Below are 19,398 nucleotides of genomic sequence, written 5' to 3' on the forward strand. Positions count from 1 at the left end.
CAATTTATAGCCTGTCTGTCGGAAGGGCGGCAGCACGCGCTACAAATACCAAATAGATGATTGAGTTGCAACTGCCATGTGAAGCAGAGACCCAGCCAGGCATATTTCAATATTTAAAAATACGATCTCGGAAAAACTGTTTGGAAAGGCAATGGTGACAATAGTCTTAATATTTATAACTTAATTGAGCGAACAGTAACCTATTTTATTGGCATCCGCGGAGAACATTGGCATTATCCTCCAGAATAGGCTACCCTGTAATTTTTGTGGTATTAAATATGGGGCGGAGCAATAAGTAGACCAGAGTGGCCCCGATCAGAAAAAATGACCAATCACACTCCCTCATTTGATTGGTCGACTAGGCAGGCCTTCTGACTTCGTGACTGTGGTAACTAGTGACGACCTCTTCTGGCATGGATTTTATAACTAACCCAAGATAGACCAGGGCCTGTCGTTGCCAATTGGAGGAAATTGAGCAGAGCCAGGCACAAGCTAGTGAAATCCTATTGGCTCGTTCTAGCATTTATTTGCATATTTCCGTTAGGGAACGCCCAGTCTGAAGCGCGCGTGTGCAATAACTCAATTCGTCCTTGCACTCCTAAACAACAATATTTAAAAAATAAAAAACTTTGGCAATGGCTAAAGTCTACAAAACTCAGTCCGCTCTGTTTGTTACAGATTCTTGTAAACAGAAAACTGCTCACCGATGAACATGTTTAATCGGTGAGCAAATTTGCAGAATTTCGCCCAAAATCCATCTAGCGCAATCTTCTCCCACTGCCATAAACTGGGCTTCCTCTCATCACCATATTTTGTAGTGAGTGTTAAACGCTACCGGATGCGTCACATTTATACATCCGGTGAAATATCGGGCTCATTGTTCTATTTGTGTGTGTACTCTGTGTACGCACTCTACAACATTACCTATTGCGTCAGTAGTTGCGTCGTGCACTGCATTGTTGTGGTGGGGGGGGCTCGAGCATGCAGTTGCTGCCTCTAAACGGTCCCAGGCTATAGGGAGGAAGCCAATTCAGATCAATGAGCAAATACTTTTATACGCATGATAGAACCCAATCTAGTATTTAGGAAGACGCAGAGAGCTCCCAACTGCATTCTTGTCATTTATTACTGAAAAAGCCTAAGCATCTCCCGTTGAATGAGAACATTGTTTACGCGGAATTACAGTCTCTGAGCAGGCCACATCGCCATTGCTTACAAAGGCTTTTGACAAGCTTTTCTATCTGTTACAACCAGCAAAGCTTTTTCTAGCTCTGAGGTGTGTGTGCTTTTTTTTTTTTTTTTTCGATGCATTTTGTCATGGATTATGAAGAGCATAGTCGGTCAGTAACTGATTTAATTCTGCATGTGTTATAGGAAGCACAATACACGTTTAAAGGGCTCCGTTGCCTTGTTTTGTTTGACGCCATTTGCTAACGTTAGGTTGTTAGCTAACTAACTAGCATTAGTAGCTACAGTAATGTTATTGTTAGCTACTAATCAAACCAAATCAAATGTATTTATATATCCCTTCTTACATCAGCTGATATCTCAAAGTGCTGTACAGAAACCCAGCCTAAAACCCCAAACAGCAAGCAATGCAGATGTAGAAGTACGGTGGCTAGGAAAAACTCCCTATGAAGGCCAAAACCTAGGAAGACACCTAGAGAGTAACCAGGCTATGAGGGGTGGCCAGTCCTCTTCTGGCTGTGCCGGGTGGAGATTATAACAGAACATGGCCAAGATGTTCAAATGTTCATAAATGACCAGCATGGTCAAATAATAATAATCACAGTAGTTGTCGAGGGTGCAACAGGTCAGCACCTCAGGAGTACATGTCAGTTGGCTTTTCATAGCCGATCAGTCCACACTGGCTTCCTCTGTTTGTGCTATTTGTTGGTATCGCTGTTTTCTTTCTTCAGCCAGCTGCTAGTTTGCTAGAAAGAACCATAACATCCTCCGAACGGACCAAATGGTAAATTAAATGGTGCAATTTATCATGGTGCAGTGTATAGTTCGGTGGGTGGGGTGCTTGGCTCAGTTGGCTACCACTCCTAGGTGTAACAAAGTTGGTACAATTTTAAAAGGCTAAAGTAAACACTCCCCTTGCTTTACGCAGACTGTGTGAACAATATGTCCTCTCATAGCACACGTTACTGATTCGACATTTAGATTTGTCTCTAGCAACCCAAAACATTTCCTGTGTCTTGTGTTGTAATGTTTAGGCTCTGTTATTTACTGCGTGATCTCGCACTTTCAAATCTTGAAAGATCAATAATAATAACCAGACAGTATATATATATATATATATATATATTATAACCACTCCAAAGCGCAACGCGTTCTCCATACAAACCAATGCAGAAATTTATCTTGTTGGAACTTCGAATTCAACTCTGATCTTGTCAGTAGCTGTCTTTACTGCAGCAGTGGTAATAACGTTAGCAGTTATCTCATACTTTTGCTGTAATGGGAAACCTGAGTTTCTTTTGAACACAAGCCATGCCTTTTCCCCTCTAATATAACTACTATCCTCTTGTCCCTCATGCATTTTAGTGACACACTTTTTTATTCTTATGTCTCAGCAGATGCTCACCCAGTCCCACTCGCTATTATACATTATAGTTTCTAATGTAAATACATTTCCATAGCATTGTTGAATTTTAAATCCTCAAACTGATATCACACATTGTCCATCAACAGATAGCTGGAAGTTGGCCCATTCAAATTTCTTCACCAGTTGATGCTTGTCTAGATTGTCCTGGTGTTTGTCTCCAGGTTACCACACCCTTAGGAGGTAAAACCAGTCAAAATAATCTTTGTTTACACTGTTTTTTTAACCCGAATGACATTGTATTGTGATGGTAATCTATGTCTGCTTCTGTTGTCTTCCTCATGCTTGTTTACTTTGTGTTGTAATATAGACTCATCTATGTACCTCTTTCTCTTCTCCTTGCAGCTGTTCAGGTGTCGAGGATGAGGAAGAAGGCTCGGCACCACAGGGTCCCCGTGCCCCAGCGGCCACCCTCCCCAATCCGGCCGTCCCCCAACAAACAGACTCTGACCTATGCCCAGGCCCAGCGCATGGTGGACATGGAGATTGACGGCCGGGTGCACCGGATCAGCATCTACGACAAGCTGGATGTGATCTCGGATGATGACCCTATGGCGCAGGAGATTATGGAGTGCACCAGCAACAAGGAGAACATGGAGAAGCCTCAGCAAACACTGATGCGCCCTGTCCGGTTAAAAAACAGCCAGGAGAAGAGGAGTGCAGCTGCGGTCGCACAGAACCACACAACACATGGAGCTACAGCAGCACAGGCAGCACCAGCACAGACACTTCCAGAGGCCAAGCTCCGGACTGTGGAGTATAACCTTCCAGCTGTCCCCAGGAGACCCCCAGTGTATTATAAGTATGTGGAGAAGACGTCAGAGGAGCTGGATGAGGAGGTGGAGTATGATATGGATGAGGAGGACTACGCCTGGCTGGAAGTAGTTAACAATAAGAGGAGGAGTGAGGGCGTCAGTCAGGTAGGCTTTTTCTTTTTAAATTACGCCTTTTCAAAATTACAAAACTTAATGGTGAGGCTGCTCCCCCGTAGCCTGGGTGCCAGTCAATCCTTTTTGCCATGGGGTTTTGTACTGTGTATTTAAATACTGTATTCTCTACAGCTTATTGTTATCTTTCTACTACTGTACATTGCAGTTTAGTTACTCTTTATACAGTGCATATTTATTTATATACTAGATTCTTGACATACAGTTGAAGTCGGAAGTTTACATACACTTAGGTTGGAGTCATTAAAACTCGTTTTTCAACCACTCCACAAATTTCTTGTTAACAAACTATAGTTTTGGCAAGTCTTTAGAAGCATCTGATAGGCTAATTGACATCATTTGAGTTAATTGGAGGTGTACCTGTGGATGTATTTCAAGGCCTACCTTCAAACTCAGTGCATCTTTGCTTGACATCATGGGAAAATGAAATGAAATCAGCCAAGACCTCAGAAAAAATTTGTAGACCTCCACAAGTCTGGTTCATCCTTGGGAGCAATTTCCAAACGCCTGAAGGTACCACGTTCATCTGTACAAACAATAGTATACAAGTATAAACACCATGGGATCACGTAGCCGTCATACCGCTCAGGAAGGAGACGCGTTCTGTCTCCTAGAGATGAACGTACTTTGATGCGAAAAGTGCAAATATATCCCAGAACGACAGCAAAGGACCTTGTGAAGATGCTGGAGGAAACAAGTACAAAAGTATCTATCTATATTCACAGTAAAAATAGTCCTTTATCGACATAGCCTGAAAGGCCACTGCGCAAGGAAGAAGCCACTGCTCTAAAACCGCCTTAAAATATCCAGACTACAGTTTGCCACTGCACAAAGATCGTACTTTTTGGATGAATATCCTCTTGTCTGATGAAACAAAAATAGAACTGTTTGGTCATAATGACCATCGTTATGTTTGGAGGAAAAAGGGGGAGACTTGCAAGCCGAAGAACATCATCCCAACCGTGAAGCACGGGGGTGGCAGCATCATGTTGTGGGGGTGCTTTGCTGCATGAGGGACTGGTGCGCTTCACAAAATAGATGGCATCATGAGGCAGGAAAATTATGTGGATATATTGAAGCAACATCTCAAGACATCAGTCAGGAAGTTAAAGCTTGGTCGCAAATGGGTCTTCCAAATGGACAATGACCCCAAGCATACTTCCAAAGTTGTGGCAAAATGGCTTAAGAACAACAAAGTCAAGGTATTGGAGTGTCCATCACAAAGCCCTGACCTCAACCCTATAGAAAATGTGTGGGAAGAACTGAAAAAGCGTGTGCGAGCAGGGAGGCCTACAAACCTGACTCAGTTACACCATCTCTGTCAGGAGGAATGGGCCAAAATTCACCCAACTTATTGTGGGAAGCTTGTGGAAGGCTACCTGAAACGTTTGACCCAAGTTAAACAATTTAAAGGCAATGCTACCAAATACTAATTGAGTGTGTGTAAATGTCTGACCCACTGGGAATGTGATGAAAGAAATACAAGCTGAAATAAATAATTCTCTACTATTATTCTGACATTTCACAATATTCAAATAAAGTGGTGATCCTAACTGACCTAAGACGGAATTTTTACTAGGATGAAATGTCAGGAATTGTGAAAAACTGAGTTTGAATGTATTTGGCTAAGGTGTATGTAAACTTCCGACTTCAACTGGAACTCGCTCTGATACACTCGGTGTACAAAACATTAGGAACACCTGCTCTTTCCATGACATAGAATGACCACGTAAATCCAGGTGGAAGCTATGATTCCTTATTGATGTCACCTTTTAAATCCACTTCAAATCAGTGTAGATGAAGGGGAGGAGACAGGTTAAATAAGGATTTTTAAGCCTTAAGTCAATTGAGACATTGTGTATATGTGCCATTCAGAGGGTGAATGGGCAAGACAAGATTTAAGTGCCTTTGATTGGGGTATGGTAGTAAGTGCCAGATGTACCGGTTTGAGTGTGACAAGAAGTGCAACGCTGCTGTTATTTTTACGATCAACAGTTTCCCGTGTGTATCAAGAATGGTCCACCACCCAAAGGACATCCAGCCAACTTGACACAACTATGGGAAGCATTGGAGTCAACAGACTATTGGAGGCCAGCATCCCTGTGGAACGCTTTCAACACCTTGTAAAGTCCATGCCCCAACAAATTGAGGATGTTCTAAGGGCAAAAGGAGGTGCAACTCAATATTAGAAATGTGTTCCTAATGTTTTGTACACAGTGTATAGCTACTGCTGTACATGTACTAAGAAGACTATCTTGTGTAAATTTCATCTGGTGTACAGTCGTGGCCAAAAGTTTTGAGAAAGACACAAATATTAATTTCCACTAGTTTGCTGCTTCAGTTTCTTTAAATATTTGTGTCAGATGTTACTATGGAATACTGAAGTATAATTACAAGCATTTCATAAGTGTCAAAGGCTTGTATTGACAATTACATGAAGTTGATGCAAAGAGTCAATATTTGCAGTGTTGACCCTTCTTTTTCAAGACCTCTGCAATCCGCCCTGGCATGATGTCAATTAACTTCTGGGCCACATCCTGACTGATGGCAGCCCATTCTTGCATAATCAATGCTTGGACTTTGTCAGAATTTGCGGGTTTTTGTTTGTCCACCCGCCTCTTGAGGATTGACCACAAGTTCTCAATGGGATTAAGGTCTGGGGAGTTTCCTGGCCATGGACCCAAAATATCGATGTTTTGTTCCCCGACCCACTTAGTTATCACTTTTGCCTTATGGCAAGGTGCTCCATCATGCTGTAAAAGGCATTGTTTGTCACCAAACTGTTCCTGGATGGTTGGGAGAAGTTGCTCTCGGAGGATGTGTTGGTAACGTTCTTTATTCATTGCTGTGTTCTTAGGCAAAATTGTGAGTGAGCCCACTCCCTTGGCTGAGAAGCAACCCCACACATGAAAGGTCTCAGGATGCTTTACTGTTGGCATGACACAGGACTGATGGTAGTGCTCACCTTGTCTTTCCCGGACAAGCTTTTTTTCCGGATGCCCCAAACAATCGGAAAAGGGATTCATCAGAGAAAATTACTTTACCCCAGTCCTCAGCAGTCCAATCCCTGTACCTTTTGCAGAATATCAGTCTGTCCCTGATGTTTGTCCTGGAGAGAAGTGGCTTCTTTGCTGCTCTTCTTGACACCGGCCATCCTCCAAAAGTATTTACCTCACTGTGCGTGCAGATGCACTCACACCTGCCTGCTGCCATTCCTGAGCAAGCTCTGTACTGGTGGTGCCCCGATTCCGCAGCTGAATCAACTTTAGGAGACGGTCCTGGCGCTTGCTGGACTTTCTTGGGCGCCCTGAAGCCTTCTTCACAACAATTGAAGCGCTCTCATTGAAGTTCTTGATGATCCGATAAATGGTTGATTTAGGTGCAATCTTACTGGTAGCAATATCCTTGCCTGTGAAGCTGATGACTGCACGTGTTTCCTTGCAGGTAACCATGGTTGACAGAGGAAGAACAATGATTCCATGCACCACCCTCCTTTTGAAGCTTCCAGTCTGTTATTCGAACTCAATCAGCATGACAGAGTGATATCCAGCCTTGTCCTCGTCAACACTCACACCTGTGTTAACGAATCACTGACATGATGTCAGCTGGTCCTTTTGTGGCAGGCCTGAAATGCAGTGGAAATGTTTTTTGGGGATTCAGTTCATTTGCATGGCAAAGAGGGACTTTGCAATTAATTGCAATTGATCTGATCACTCTTCATAACATTCTGGAGTATAGGCAAATTGCCTATAACAAACTGAGGCAGCAGAAAATTAATATTTGTGTCATTCTCAACTTTTGGCCACGACTGTATATACGCATAGATTGCATTTGGATTGTTGTTACAGTGGTATTTGGGTTGTTTATTGGATTCATTTGGGCATTTCTTGATTTCTTATTTTCTTTATATATTTTTGATTGTGAACTTTGACATTATACTGCATTGTTAGGAGCTAAAAACATAAGCGTTTCGCTGCAGCCGCCATAACATCTCCTAAACTGTGTACGCGACTAATAAACTTGGATTTGATTTCAATCTGTTTCTGCTCTTTTGTCAACTAGACAAGAGAGCAGAAACAGACTGGCAGTCAGGCTAGCTCCCCCTCCTAAAGAAACAAAAACAAATTAATCACAGGCTAAGAAAAGAGTACAACACAACAATAGTCAACAATGTATAATTAATACTACAATTAATGTGCAACTGTTTACTGTTCTCCCTCCCACCACCAGGTGTCCCACAATGTGTTTGAGTTCCTGGTGGACCGCTTTGAGAAGGAGACCCAGATGGAGAAGGAGGGCCAGGACAAGCTGACCATAGACGAGGACGCTGTCTGCTGCATCTGCATGGATGGAGATGGCCAGGATAGCAACGTCATCCTCTTCTGTGACATGTGCAACCTGGCCGTGCACCAAGAGTGTTACGGTGTCCCTTACATCCCAGAGGGACAGTGGCTGTGCCGGCACTGCCTCCAGTTGCCCACCCAGCCCGCAGGCTGCATACTGTGTCCTAATAAAGGCGGAGCAGTGAAAAAGACTGACGATGACCGCTGGGGTCATGTGGTGTGCGCCCTGTGGGTGCCGGAGGTAGGGTTTTCCAACACGGTCTTCATCGAGCCCATCGACGGAGTCAGCAACATTCCGTCCGCCCGCTGGAAGCTCACCTGCTACCTCTGTAAGGAGAAGGGGGTGGGGGCCTGTATCCAGTGTCACAAGGCTAACTGCTACACCGCCTTCCACGTCAGCTGTGCTCAGAAAGCCGGACTCTTTATGAAGATGGAACCTATCAAGGAGGTTACGGAGACCGGCGAACCAACATTTTCGGTGAACAAGACTGCTTACTGCGGGTCTCACACCCCCAACAGCTCGGTCAAGAGACCCCTCACCATCTACGAGGACACCAAACCCCAAAATGGATTGTGTTCCCCTCTGAAAGGGGAGAAGTCGAGGGGCGCCAATGCACTGATGAAAGGCAGGAAGATGAAGAGCAAGAAGGTGGAGACAGAAAAAGAGGTCCCACCCGTGGCTGTGCCTAGCTTTCCTCCCCAAAGGTAGATTCACTCACCATTCATCTAAGAATCATTTTCATAATTTGCAGATGACCAGACGTATCAGTAAATGTGACAATACACAACATACAATGCCGTGAAAAAGTATTTGCCCCTTTCTGATTTAATCTATTTTCAGTTTTTCAACCAAAACATTAATATTAATATAACACAAAATGTTGATAATTATTTCATTTATTTAACATAATTATGCAATACCCAATGTCCCTGTGTGATTTTTTGTTGTTGCCATCTTACACTCAATAACTGGTTGTGCCACCTTCAGCTGCAATGACTGCAACCAAACGCTTCATGTAGCTGTTGAAATTTAATATTAGGTTTTGGTTGAAGATCTGATAACTTTCAGTGTAAAAAAATATGCAAAATAGAGAATCCGAAATGGGGCAAACTCGCTTCTGCCATCAAACCCATGCAACTTATCCAGAACACAGCAGCCCGCCTGGTTTTCAACCTTTTCAAGTTCTTTCATGTCACCCCTACGGGAGGGCAGCTCCCGCTCAGCCCAGTCCAAGCTCTTCTTCGTCCTGGTACCCCAATGGTGGAACCAGCTTCCCCCTGAAGCTAGGACAGCAGAGTCCCTGCCCATCTTCTGAAAACATCTGAAACCCTACCTCTTCAAACAGTATCTTTTATATAATCCTCCTCCTCACCTCGACCCCCCCCCCTCTGCATTTCACTTGCGTTTGTGAATAAACATTTTGTTAGAAGTAAAATAAATGCTGCAGTAGCTGTTTTCAAAGCATTTCTGTTGTTTTGTATCATAGCTGAATGCTAATTACACAAAGAACTATAAATCCTATAATATCCAACCTCATGTGCAGCAACACTGCCTGACTGGGGAGCTGTGCGCACTGTGATTGAAGTGCGGCAGTAAGATACATTTTTAGATGCGCTACGCACAGGCATAAAAATTGGTGTAATTTCTAATAAAGTGAAACTTGTGTGTCTTGGCTATTTACATTGTTTTGTCCACAAGTTAGGTTGTTTTTCAATGTTTGAGTTTGTTTCAACTGCTAGCGAAGACACATTGTCTACTAGTCAGATTCTCTATCTCACAGGCACACTGGACTCAAGCCTTGTCTTTGTTGCCATGGTAACATCCTACCCTTAAAGGGACAGCTGAAAATGTTTGTCTTATCTGGGATATTTTGGTTAAAAGACTCAGGTCACAAATAATGAAATAACATAGAGCAATATACCACATCACTTCTTACTAGTAAGACATTTATTGTTTTAGAAACATTACAAAGCATGCTCATCTGGGCACCCGAGTGGCGCAGCGGTCTAACATGTTGACTACACCGCTCGCATCGCAAAATATATTTACACATACATGTTTTTCAATCATTGCACCCACACTGCTCGCACGCACCAACGAGCGTCTGCGTTGCCAAGCGCTAAAATAGGAGTCAGTTCTATTTGTGACACTGAACGTGGTGCAAGTCCTGCCTCTCCCATCTCCTCATTGGTTTATAGAAGCATGCACCACGTGCCATCTCCTCATTGGTTATACCCACGTGGGTGACTGAAAGATGAACTGAGGTCGGTCAGTCGTGGTAATACACCTTATTATGAAAGTTAGATGCCAATCACCATACAAAGTCCAAAGAAGAAAAAGCCTGGAATGAGGAGAGATGACTAGAATCAATTCGGTTGACCGTTTTATGTGTGGATTAATTGTCAGAGTAGAGGACCTTGTGCATTTCAGGTAAAATAAAAACTCAACGTTTATATCCCGGTACAAATTAGCTAGCAATAGCAAGCTGGCTAAATAGGACAAATTAGCTAACAACTGCAAGCTAACTAGCTAGCTAAATATGTCCCCAAATTAATATAAGTGGTTCAGAGTTTGTTGTTGTTCAGAGCGTGTCATGATTGCGTTTGGTGTGAGGGGACAAAATAAATTTGCGCACGATGGCGCACGCCTGGTTTGGGCATGGTGAAAGGCACTGCATCTCGCTGCTTGAGGCGTCACTACAGACACCCTGGTTAGAATCCAGGCTGTATCACAACTGGCAGTGATTGTGAGTCACCATAGGGTGGCACACAATTGGTCCAGCATCGTCCGGGTTTGGCCGGTGTAGGCCGTCACTGTAAATAAGAATTTGTTCTTAACTGACAGTTCACAGCACTATGTAGAAACAGAGGTCAAGACTTAAAGTGAAATAACATGTTTTTCAATTTCAGACATGGATATTTTCCTTCAATAAGCCACATAGTAACAATTTTCAAATCTTCTCCATCTGTTCCTAGGTTAAACACCATCCTCAACCGGGTGTCTATGCAGAAGAAGAAGGCGTTTGTGGAGCTGGCTCTAAACTACTGGACTCTAAAGAGACAGGCGAGGAACGGCGTACCCCTCATCAGACGACTACAGTCCAGCCAACAGTCCCACCAGAAGACCCATGCTGCACAGCCGGTCAGTCAGATGGTCATGCACTCCTGTCCCCATGTTTCTGACACAATTCACGACCCCTGGCTGGTACACTACATTTCTTCTCACACTCCTATCATTATAACATACCCCTCTCCTTATTACCGTAGCAATGTCAAAGAGAACAGGCCAAAACTACCCAGAGGCATATGATTGTTTGTATATATGAGAGGTCCACTGCTCTCCTTGTTGGATTACAATTCCTCTGTTTTCTAACCCTAATGTTGGTGATATTGTTTTTTAACTGTACTTGTCTGTAATCTTTTCTAAATCTGATTTGTGTGATTCCCACCACAGAAGGAGAGTGAGGAGGAGAGCCGGGCTCTGAAGGAGCAGCTCAAGGAGTGGCATCGTCTAAGACTTGACCTGGAGAGAGCCAGGCTATTGCTGGAGCTCATACGCAAGAGGGAGAAACTCAAGAGAGAAGAGGTAGGTTAGATAACTGTAGCTGTCCCTGCAAGCCAACAATACATAAATATAGCTCACAAGCCAACTATAAGACAATTAGTAGTATAGTATCAATTGGAGCTGCACCCCCCCTCTCTGTCTCTGCCTGTCTCTCTCCCTCCATGGTTCCATATACAGTACATCATGATGCTAATGGTCCCCTGTGTGTCCTCAGATGAAGCTGCAGCAGAGCCTGTTGGAGGTCCAGCTGACTCCCTTCAGTATCCTGCTCAACTGGCTGTACATGTGGGTGTTCTAGGAAGAAAGACACCGAGGCACAGCCCCCTTCTTTATCAACTTCATTAACCCTAACATCAAACAGCCTCTCCAGACTGTGAAGTCAGGAGTTTGGTGTCAGCCAGACTAGAGTTGAGATGCTGCTTTTGTCCTTTCGTGTTTTTTTTTTTTACTTTCATGATTTTTACTTTTTTTATACTAGATTTATATCTAAATTCTTCATTCTCCTCCTAGCATAGCATCTGGCCCATCTCATTTGGACTGATGATAACATTTTCAAAAAGTATTTCCAAAAATATCAGACTGTGGATTTTACATTTACATCTCAATGCTCTGTATGTGCCAACTATCAGATGTTTCTATATCTCTGTCTATCATTAAACCTTTAGGTGCCTGACTACCTTGACCACATCAGGAACCCCATGGACTTTGCCACTATGAGGAAACGCATTGACGACCAGGCCTACAGCAACCTGAATGACTTTGAGTCCGACTTCAACCTCATCATCTTCAACTGCATGAAGTACAACTGTAAGGATACCTTCTTCCACCGGGCGGCCGCCCGTCTCCGAGACCAGGGTGGGGCTTTGATCAGGAAGACGCAGAGGGATGTGGAACGAATCGGCTTCGAGAAGGACGGTGGGATGCACCTTTCCGAACCGCCCAAGATCGAAGCGCCTCCGCGGTTTTCCTGGGAGGATGGTAAAGACGTAGCGAGAAGAAGTGTTTGTAGAAATATAATGGATAAATCAGTCAATGTAGAATACTGGAACAGACAGCAGTGTTTGCACAGATCCAAATTAATTGAGACGCTCCTTTGAGCATTTTTGTCTAGGAGTTTGCTTCATCTGGATCCTCAATATAGTTCTACTTACCTAGACTACTCATTGTTTAGTTAACATCAAGCAAATCTCTCCCAATGACAGTATTATCTTGTTGTCCTTTCCCAGTGGACCAGTTATTGGTCCCAGCCAACCGGCAGCACATGCCTCTGGAGGAGCAGCTGAAAGTGCTGCTGGAAAAACTGGACATGACGTACTGCATGAAGTCTAGTCCGTCGCGCTCCAAACGCCTCAAGCTGCTCAAGAAGACCATCAACAACGTGCGCAGTGAGATGAGCCTCAGCCTTAGGAGGGCCTCCCACCACTCACATTCGTACTTGTCTTCCTCCCACTGGTCATCCGATCCAGAAAGGAGTAAAGCTGGGGAGGCAGAGGGGGTGAAGACCAATGGACAGAGCCCTGATAACGAGGGTAGGTTTTTTTCAAGTTGTTACGTTATCTGTATTGGGGAACTGTGTATATATGTGTGTGTATATACAGTTGAAGTCAGAAGTTTACATACACTTAGGTTTGAGTCATTAAAACTTTTTTCAACCACTCCACAAATTTCTTGTTAACAAACTATAGTTTTGGCAAGTCGGTTAGGAATCTACTTTGTGCATGGCACAAGTAACTTTTCCAACAATTGTTTACAGACAGATTATTTCACTTATAATTCACTGTATCACAATTCCAGTGGGTCAGAAGTTTACATACACTAAGTTGACTGTGCCTTTAAACAGCTTTTAAAATTCCATCAAACGATGTCATGGCTTTAGAAGCTTCTGATTGGCTAATTGACATCATTTGAGTCAATTGGAGGTGTACCTGTGGATGTATTTCAAGGCCTACCTTCCAACTCAGTGCCTCTTTGCTTGACATCATGGGAAAATGAAATGAAATCAGCCAAGACCTCAAAAATATAATTGTAGACCTCCACAAGTCTGGTTCATCCTTGGGAGCAATTTCCAAACGACTGAAGGTGCCATGTTCATCTGTACAAACAATAGTACCCAAGGATAAACACCATGGGACCACGTAGCCGTCATACAGCTCAGGATGGAGACGCGTTCTGTCTCCTAGAGATAAGCGTACTTTGGGGCGAAAAGTGCAAATATATCCCAGAACAACAGCAGAGGACCTTGTGAAGATGCTGGAGGAAACGGGTACAAAAGTATCTATGTCCACAGTAAAATGAGTCCTATGTCGACATAACCTGAAAGGCCGCTCAGCAAGGAAGAAGCCACTGCTCCAAACTGCCATAAAAAAGCCAGACTATGGTTTGCAACTGCACATGGGGACAAAGATTGCACTTTTTGGAGAAATGTCCTCTGGTCTGATGAAACAAAAATAGAACTGTTTGGCCATAATGACCATTGTTATATTTGGAGGAAAAAGGGGGATGCTTGCAAGCCGAAGAACACCATCCCAACCTTGAAGCGCGGGGGTGGCAACATCATGTTGTGGGGGTGCTTTGCTGCAGGAGGAACTGCAGCACTTCACAAAATAGGTGGCATCATGAGGGAGGAAAATTGTGTGGATATATTGGAAGAAACATCTCAAGACGTCAGTCATGAATTTAAAGCTTGGGTCTTCCAAATGGACAATGACCCCAAGCATACTTCCAAAGTTGTGGCAAAATGGCTTAAGGACAACAAAGTGAAGGTATTAGAGTGGCCATCACAAAGCCCTGACCTCAATCCCATAGAAAATGTGTGGGCGGAACTGAAAAAGCTTGGGCGAGAAAGGAGGCCTACAAACCTGACTCAGTTACACCAGCTCTGTCAGGAGGAATGGGCCAAAATGCACCCAACTTATTGTGGGAAGCTTGTGGAAGGCTACTCAAAACGTTTGACCCAAGTTAAACAATTTTAAGGCAATGCTACCAAATACTAATTGAGTGTATGTAAACTTCTGACCCACTGGGAATGTGATGAAAGAAATAAAGTTGAAATTAATCATTCTCTCTACTATTATTCTGACATTTCACATTATTCAAATAAAGTGGTGATCCTAACTGACCTAAGGCAGGGAATTCTTACTAGGTATAAATGTCAAGAATTGTGAAAAACTGAGTTTAAATGTATTTGGCTAAGGTGTATGTAAACTTCCGACTTCAACTGTATATATGTCCTTGTTTTTTTAAGAAAATAACTTTTTTTTCCCATTTTAAAATAACATCAAATTGATCAGAAAGACAATGTATGTAAATTACTATTGTAGCTGGAAACTGAATATTTTTTTTAATGGAATATCTACATAGGTGTACAGAGGCCCATTTATCAGCAACCATCACTCCTGTGTTCCCATAGCATGTTGTGTTAGCTAATCCAAGTTTATGATTTTGAAAGGCTAATTGATCATTAGAAATACCTTTTGAAATTGTTAGCACAGTTGAAAACTGTTGTTCTGATTTAAAGAAGCAATAAAACTGTCCTTCTTTAGACTAGTTGAGTATCTGGAGCATCAGCATTTGTGGGTTCGATTACAGGGTCAAAATGGCCCGACACAAAGGACTTTCTTCTGAAACTCGTCGTCAGTCTAGGCCAGCATCCCGGAGTCGCCACTTTAAATGTTGACGTTGAGACTCAACTAGTGTATAGAAGGCCAGTTGTATTGCTTATTTAATCAGAACAACAGTTTTCAGCTGTGCTAACATAATTGCAAAAGGGTTTTCTAATGATCAATTAGCTTTTTAAAATGATAAACATGGATTAGCTAACACAATGTGCCATTGGAACACAGGAGTGATGGTTGCTGATAATGGGCCTCTGTACGCCTATGTAGATATTCCATAACAAAATCTGCAGTTTCCAGCTACAATAGTCATTTACAACATTAACAATGTCTACACTGTATTTCTGATCAATTTTATGTTATTTTAATGGACCCTTTTTTTTGTTGCTTTTCTTTCAAAAAGTGACCCCAAACTTTTGAACCGGTGTGTGTCCTATCTGATCCTATCTTATCTATCTGCAAAAAAAGAAACATCCCTTTTTCATACTTCTTCAATGAACCATAAACAATTAATGAACTTGCACCTGTGGAACGGTCGTTAACATCTCTTGGGTAGGGGGCAGTATTTTGAAGTTTGGATGACAAACGTGCCCAAAGTAAACTGCCTGTTACTCAGGCCCAGAAGCTAGGATATGCATTGTAGTATTGGATAGAAAACACTCTGTAGTTTCTAAAACTGTTAAAATAATGTCTGTGAGTATAACATAACTGATAAGGCAGGCAAAAACCCGAGGAAAATCCACCCAGGAAGTGGGATTTTTTTGATGTGAGTTGTTTTCCATTGAATGCCTATTGACTATGTTATGGGTTAGGGTCCAGATTGCAGTTCCTATGGCTTCCACTAGATGTCAACAGTCTTTAGACATGCTTTCAGGCTTGTATTTTGAAAAACGACGAGTAAAAATACCTTTTTGTCAGTGGACAGGGGAAGTATGCAAGAGCTGGATTGGGCGCATGATCGTGAGCGCACCGTTCGTTGTTTTTCCTTTCTATTGAAAACGCTATTGTCCGGTTGAAATATTATTGATTATTTAGACAATAGACAACCTGAGGATTAATTATAAACATCGTTTGACATGTTTCGACGAACTTTACCGGTACTATTAGGATGTATTCGTCTGCATGTTTTGACCGCCCTGGAGCCAGTGGATTACTGTACAAAACACGCCAACAAAACTGAGTTTTTGGGACATAAAGAGGGAATTTATCGAACAAAACAAACTTTTGTGAACCAGGGAGTCTTGTTAGTGCAACCATATGAAGATCATTAAAGGTAAGTGATTAATTTTATCGCTATTTCTGACTTTGTGACTCCTCTACTTGGCCATCACATGTTTGTATGCTTTTGTAAGCGGGGCGCTGTCCTCAGATAATCGCATGGTGTGCTTTCGCCGTAAAGCCTTTTTGAAAAATCTGACACAGCGGCTGGATTAACAAGAAGTTAATCTTTAAACCGATGTATAACAATTGGATATTTTATGAATGTTTATTATGAGTATTTCTGTATTTTGAATTTGGCGCTCTGCAATTTCACTGGATGTTGGCCAGGTGGGACGCTACCATCCCACCTGGCCAAGTTTTTAAGACACTAACAGCTTACAGACGGTAGGCAATTAAGGTCACATTTATGACAACTTAGGTCACTAAAGCGGCCTTTCTACTGACTCTGGAAAAACACCAAAAGAAAGATGCCCAGGGTCCTTGCTCATCTGCGTGAACGTTCCTTAGACATGCTGCAAGGAGGCATGAGGACTGCGGGTGTGGCCAGGGCAATAAATTGCAAACACGTGGTCTGCCACTGCGAGGACGATCAGCTGTCCGTCCTGTAGCGTTGTCTTAGGCGTCTCACAGTTCGGACAGCTGATCGTCCTCGCAGTGGCAGACCACGTGTAACAACACCTGCACAGGATCGGTACATCCGAACATCACACCTGCGGGACAGGTACAGGATGGCAACAACTCCCGAGTTACACCAGGAACGCACAATCCCTCCATCAGTGCTCAGACTGTCCGCAATAGGCTGAGGCTGGACTGAGGGCTTGTAGGCCTGTTGTAAGGCAGGTCCTCACCAGACATCACCGGCAACAACGTCGCCAATGGGCACAAACCCACCGTCACTGGACCAGACGGGGCTTGCAAAAAGTGCTCTTCACGAGTCGCGGTTTTGTCTCACCAGGGGTGATGGTCGGATTTGCGTTTATCGTCGAAGGAATGAGCGTTACACCGAGGCCTGTACTCAAGCGGGATCGATTTGGAGGTGGAGGGTCCGTCATGGTCTGGTGCAGTGTGTCACAGCATCATCTGACTGAGCTTGTTGTCATTGCAGGCAATCTCAACGCTGTGCGTTACAGGGAAGACATCCTCCTCCCTCATGTGGTACCCTTCCTGCAGGCTCGTTCTGACATGACCCTCCAGCATGACAATGCCACCAGCCATGCTGCTCGTTCTGTGCGTGATTTCCTGCAAGACAGGAACGTCAGTGTTCTGTCATGGCCAGCGAAGAGCCCGGATCTCAATCCCATTGAGCACGTCTGGGACCTTTTGGATCAGAGGGTGAGGGCTAGGGCCTTTTCCCCCAGAAATGTCCGGGAACTTGGCTTACGGCAGGGTAGCTCTCTCTTCAGTATGACCAAGTCCGACAGTAGCTAGGTTTCCATCCAATTTGTGACAGATTTTCATGCAAATATTCTTAAGTTTGCATAAAGAAAATCAGCACTTTTCATGTACCGAATAAACATTTTAAGTTCAATGTGTTTCCATTGTATTTTAAAGTCTACTGATGGTTTTGTCACTAAAACTGTTGCGATATATAGCAAACTTGCCCAATCTGATTTTGTTGCATGTTCTCTAAAAAAGCAGTTCACTGATAGTGTACCAGTTAGATTATATAATGAGATATGGATAATGCCAATATAATTTGTATTTAATAATTAACAGCCAAAGTATCGATCATCATGTCACCATCATTCAAATAAATCCCTCTTTTTGTTGGAAATTTACATCAAGCTCATCAGCATCCATCATCTGCCTATGCTTTTCCACGTCGTAATGGAAGTTCAATGTAGCATATCATCGCATGACTCAAAGTTTACTTCGACATAATGGTTCTTTATATACAGTACCGGTCAAAAGTTTGAACACCTACTCATTCCAAGGTTTTTCTACATTTGATAGAATAATAGTGAAAGCTGACTTAAAAATAACACATGGAATGTAGTAATTAAAAGTGTTAAACAAATCAAACTATTTTATATTTAAGATTCTTCAAAGTAGCAACCCTTTGCCTTGATGGCAGCTTTGCTCACTCTTGGCATTCTCTCAACCAGCTTCACCTGGAATGCTTTTCCAACAGTCTTGAAAGATTCCCACATATGCTGAGCACTTGTTGGCTGCTTTTCCTTCACTCTGAAGTCCAACTCATCCCAAATCGTCTCAATTGGGTTGAGGTCGTGTGATTGTGGAGGCCAAGTCATCTGATGCAGCAATCCATCACTCTCCTTCTTGGTCAAATAGCCTTTACACATCCTGGAGGTGTGTTGTGTCATTGTCCTGTTGAAAAAACAATGATGGTCCCACTAAGCGCAAACCAGATGGGAGGGTGTATCGCTGCAGAATTCTGCGGTAGCAATGCTGGTTAAGAGTGCCTTGAATTCTAAAAAATTAACTGACCGTGTCACCAAAAAAGCACCATCAAACCACCACCTTCACGGTGGGAACCACACATGCGGAGATCATCTGTTTACCTACTCTGCGTCTCACAAAGACACGGCGGTTGGAACCAAAAATCCCAAATTTGGACTCCTCAGACCAAAGGAAAGATTTCCACCGGTCTAATGTCCATTGCTTGTGTTTCTTGGCACAAGCAAGTCTCTCTTCCTCTTATTGGTGTCCTTTAGTAGTGATTTCTTTGAGCAATTTGACCACGAAGGCCTGATTCACAGTCTCCTCTGAACAGTTGATGTTGAGATGTCTGAACTCTGTGAAGCATTTATTTGGGCTGTAATTTCTGAGGCTGGTAACTCTCTAATGAACTCATCCTCTGCAGCAGAGGTAACTCTGGGTCTCCCTTTCCTGTGGCAGTCCTCATGAGAGCCATTTTCATCATAGCGCTTGATGGGTTTTTACGGCTGCACTTGAAGATCTTTCAAAGTTCTTGACATTTTCTGTATTGACTGACCACTTGTTGGCTGAGCACTTTAAATGTCTTAAAGTAATGATGGACTGTCGTTTCTCGTTGCTTATTTGAGCTGTTCTTGCCATAATATAGACTTGGTATTTTGCCAAATAGGGCTATCTTCTGTATACCCCCCCCCACCTT

At 43.1% G+C, this 19,398-nt stretch overlaps 1 pseudogene; it reads left to right on the forward strand.

The window, feature by feature from the left end:
• Positions 1-894: 894 nt before the first annotated feature.
• LOC139534112 (bromodomain-containing protein 1-like) overlaps positions 895-19,398 on the forward strand; it is a 33,964-nt pseudogene continuing 15,460 nt past the window's right edge.

This window comes from Salvelinus alpinus, chromosome 11 (genome assembly GCF_045679555.1).
Source record: "Salvelinus alpinus chromosome 11, SLU_Salpinus.1, whole genome shotgun sequence".
Lineage (NCBI taxonomy): Eukaryota > Metazoa > Chordata > Actinopteri > Salmoniformes > Salmonidae > Salvelinus > Salvelinus alpinus.